The following is a 5076-nucleotide window of genomic DNA, read 5'->3' as shown; positions in this document are numbered from 1 at the left end:
TTGGGCATCCAGGACTGTGGCAGGGCCCCTCAAGCCATACCTGCTGGCCTGGCTGTGAGTGTGAGGCAGTGACCAGAGATGGGGTTGGTTTCTGTCCACCTTGCCCTCAGTGAGCAAGATCAAACAAAATCTTAATTTAAACATTCATATATATTTGTTTTTGGGGTTTTGAGTTTGAGAAGTTCTTTTTTTTTTAAAGTTTTTATTTATTTATTTGACAGAGAGAGACAGCCAGTGAGAGAGGGAACACAAGCAGGGGGAGTGGGAGAGGAAGAAGCAGGCTCCCAGCAGAGGAGCCCGATGTGGGGCTCAATCCCAGGACTCCAGGATCATGCCCTGAGCCGAAGGCAGACGCTTAACGACTGAGTCACCCAGGCACCCCGAGAAGTTCTTTATAGATCTTGGATACCAGTCCTTTATCTGTAGTGTCATTTGTAAATATCTTCTCCCATTCCGTGCTTGCCTCTTTGTTTTATTGACTGTTTCCTTTGCCGTGCAAAAATTTTTATTTTGATGAAGTCCCAAAAGTTCATTTTTACTTTTGTTTCCCTTGCCTTTGGAAACATGTCTTGAAAGAAGTTTCTGTGGCCAATGTCAAAGAGGTTGCAGCTTATGTTCTCCTCTAGGATTTTGATGGATTCCTGTCTCACATTGAGGGCTTTCATCCATTTAGAATTTATCTTTGTGTATAGTATAAGAGAATGGTTGAGTTTCATTCTTCTGCATATAGCTGTCCAATGTTCCCAGCACCATTTATTGAAGAGACTGTGTTTTTCCCATTGGATATTTTTTTCCTGCTTTGTCAATGATTAGTTGACCATAGAGTTGAGGGTCCATATCTGGGTTCTCTATTCTGTTCCATTGATCTATGTGTCTGTTTTTGTGCCATTACCGTGCTGTCTTGGTGATCACAGCTTTGTAATATAGCTTGAAATCAGGCATCGCGATGTCCGCACCTTTGTTTTTCTTTCTCAACATTTCCTTGGCGATTTGGGGTCTTTTCTGGTTCCATACAAATTTTAGGATTGTTTGTTCCAGCTCTTTGAAAAATGCATTGGTATTTTGATTGGGATGGTGTTGACTCCAGGAAATAAACTGAGCATTTCAGAGGGGACGGGAGTGGGGGGATGCATTAGCCAGGTGATGGGTATTAAGGAGGGCACATACTGCATGGAGCACTGGGTGTTATACAGAAACAATGAATCATGGAACACTACATCAAAAACTAATGATGTACTGTATGGTGACTAACATAATATAATAAAAGAAAAATAATAAAATAAAACAAAAATTCATAGATGTATGAATTTATTTAAATTCACATTTAAATACTCACATATATACATTTATATATATTTATGTTTTATATATAATAATATAAAATATATTTTTTATATATAAAATTCCAACCAAGTTAAGTCCTCAGCATCTCCACAATATGGCAGCCAACTATCCTATCTACTTCATCATCCATGACCCTTATTGATCTTATTCTCTAATCATGTTCCTCTGCAGGTAGGTCGACAACAGAAGCTGTGACCTGGTATAGTTGAAAATTTTACAAATACTTTTTACTAGGAGAAGCAGATTCATTTTTTAGGCCACTATTATAACCTTAAGAGAATTTACCTAGAGTGTTAGAAAGCTAACTGGCTCAAACAGCCACATTGGCAACCCATCTAACCGTCTGCCTCACAAAGCTGATCTCAATTCCACTGGCCTTAACCTCACTCCATCAGCCACCCACCAGCCATGTCACATCTTGGATCTTGTCATTGCTTAGACTTGTTCCACCTCCAGAATTTTCTTGTTGGAGGTGTTTCTCCTGGCAAGAACTTTTCTTGACCTCTGCCACACACTTAAAACCCATTGAACCTGCTTTTCTTCCTCATTATGAATTCCCATTCCTTAACCCCTCCCTAGTCTCCCAGTCACCTGTGACCCTCCTTTGAAGGTGATCATTTGCCTCCCTTCCCACTCAGAAATAAGCACTATGGATTAAAGACATGGAGTTAATAATAATTGTATTTGATTATAACAGTAATGAGTTAAACTTAACTTTGGAGTTCAAGTAGTATTGTTTTCTGTTATTTACGAGTCTCATAATTTTGTGCTACACAATGAATACTATAAATAAGTAAAAATGAACAGTATAAGCCAAAAGATCATTGACCACTAACGCAATTTTCCATTAAGAAAGATCTTCACTGGAAAGAACTCTGAAAAGAAGTGATTAAGTGCCTGTTGGTTAATGAAGGACAGCCCTTAAATTTGTGTGGAACCAGAAAAGGCCCCAGATTGCCAAGGAATTGTTGAAAAGGAAAAACAAAGCTGGGGGCATCACGTTGCCAGATTTCAAGCTACACTAGAAAGCTGTGATCACAAAGACAGCATGGTACTGGCACAAAAACAGACACATAGACCAATGGAACAGAATAGAGAACCCAGAAATGGACCCTCGGCTCTTTGGGCAACTAATCTGTGACAAAGCAGGAAAAAACATCCAGTGGAAAAAAGACAGTCTCCTCAATAAATGGTGCTGGGAACATTGGACAGCTACATGCAAAAGAATGAAACTTGAGCACTCTCTCACACCATACACAAAGATAAACTCCAAATGGATGAAAGACCTCAATGTGAGACAGGAATCCATCAAAATCCTAGAGGAGAACATAGGCAGTGAACTCTTTGACATTGGCCACAGCAACTTTTTTCATGACACGTCTCCAAAGGCAAGAGAAAGAAAAGAAAAAAATGAACTTGTGGGACTTCATCAAGATGAAAGCTTCTGCACAGCCAAGGAAACAGTCCAAAAAACTAAGAGGCAGCCCACGGAATGGGAGAAGATATTTGCAAAGGACACTACAGATAAAAGATTAGTATCCAAGATCTACAAAGACCTTCTCAAACTCAATACATGGGAAACACATAATCAAATCAAAAAATGGGCAGAAGATATGAACAGACATTTTTCCAAGGAAGACATAGAAATGGCTAACAGACATGAAAAAATGTTCAACATCATTAGCCATCAGGGAAATTCAAATCAAAACCACATTGAGGTAGCACCTTACGCCAGTTAGAATGGCAAAAATTGACAAAGCAGGAAACAACAAATGTTGGAGAGGATGTGGAGAAAGGGGATCCCTCTTACACTGTTGGTAGGAATGCAAGTTGGTACAGCCACTTTGGAAAACAGTGTGGAGGTCCCTTAAAAAGTTAAAATTGAGCTACCCTATAATCTAGCAATTGCACTACTGGGTATTTACCCCAAAGATACAGACGTAGTGAAGAGAAGGGCCATATGCACCCCAATGTTCATAGCAGCATTGTCCACAATAGCTAAATTGTGGAAGGAGCCGAGATGCCCTTCAACAGATGACTGGGTTAAGAGGATGTGGTCCATATATACAATGGAATATTACTCAGCCATCAGAAAGAACGATTATCCAACATTTGCAGCAACATGGATGGGACTGGAGGAGATAATGCTAAGTGAAATAAGTCAGGCAGAGAAGGACAATTATCATATGGTTTCACTCATTTATGGAACATAAGAAATAGCAGGAATATTGGTAGGAGAAGGAAGGGAAGAATGAGGGGGGTAAACAGAAGGGAGAATGAAGCATGAGAGACTATAGACTCTGGGAAACAAACTGAGGGCTCTAGGGGATGGGGGACTGGGATAGGCCAGTGATGGGTATTAAGGAGGGCATGTATTGCATAGTGTACTGGGTGTTATACGCAAACAATGAATCATGGAACATTACATCAAAAACTAAGGATGTACTGTACGGTGACTAACATAACATAATAAAAAATTATTATAAAAAAATGAGGGAGTTCCAAGAGTTCGCTGAAGACCATTCTCTAAAGATAAAACTCCAGAAAACCATCCAAATTAATGGCAATTTCCAGAACTTGGCAGAAATTCAAGTAAACAGGACAAGAGTGGATTCTAATCATGAATGGGATCAAATGAGAAAGAAAATATCTCCTTAAAGAATACCCCAGAGGAAATGAATTTGGAGAAGTTGGCACAACCCAGATGGACATGAAATTCATTTGCCATTCCAACTAAGGCAGTGGTGCTCCAACTTTATTTTATTTTATTTTATTTTATTTTATTTTATTTTAAAGATTTTATTTATTTATTCGACAGAGACAGCCAGCGAGAGAGGGAGGGAACACAAGCAGGGGGAGTGGGAGAGGAAGAAGCAGGCTCATAGCAGCGGAGCCTGATGTGGGGCTCGATCCCATAACGCTGGGATCACGCCCTGAGCCGAAGGCAGATGCTTAACCACTGTGCCACCCAGGTGCCCCCAACTTTTATTTTTTTTAAGCAGTAAAACTCTTTCTTAAAATGGAAACGAAGGCAGAACCCTGATTAAAACTGAGGTCAGGGGTTCTGGAGCCCCATTACCCAGACACTGAGCTTGGAGATGATCCCAAAGTCCCTCTTCAAAACCGTAAAGATAGGGAATAGTTAGAAAACCACTGGCCTGGGAAATACAATCTCCCCTAACCCAATCACCATTGGTCACTACCATAACTGGCTATCAAGTACAAGAATATTTATTAAAATATTTGTACTGGACTACCTGAATATGAGTGTGGAGTTAAAATATCTAATAAATAATGGAATCTGAGCACACCTTTCTTTTTTTTTTATTTTAATGATTTTTTATTATATTATGTTAGTCACCATGCAGTACATCCCCGGTTTCTGATGTAAGGCTCGATGATTCATTAGTTATGTATAACACCCAGTGCACCATGCAATACGTGAGCACACCTTTCTATTCGTGATTTTTATTTTCTAGGAAACTCTCAAATTCTTGTATTTCAAAGTTACCATGTGCTGCTGATTTTATTTTACCTTTTTTAATTTCAGCACCTAGACACCCAAGGTTAGGAGCTTCAATGTTACCTTCTTCAGTGTCTCTTTTAATTTTTTATTCATTAAATTTTAATAATTACTAATTATATATGTATGTTTGTATATGTATATATGTATTATGATAGGCATTGGGAAAAAATTGAATAAAGTATATCTGCCCCCCCCCCCCCCCCAAC

Source organism: Ursus maritimus, unplaced genomic scaffold, assembly GCF_017311325.1.
Source record: "Ursus maritimus isolate PB19 unplaced genomic scaffold, ASM1731132v1 scaffold_10, whole genome shotgun sequence".
NCBI classification, from domain to species: domain Eukaryota; kingdom Metazoa; phylum Chordata; class Mammalia; order Carnivora; family Ursidae; genus Ursus; species Ursus maritimus.
The sequence above is the reverse complement of the archived record's forward strand: the minus strand, read 5'-3'. Positions refer to the sequence as shown.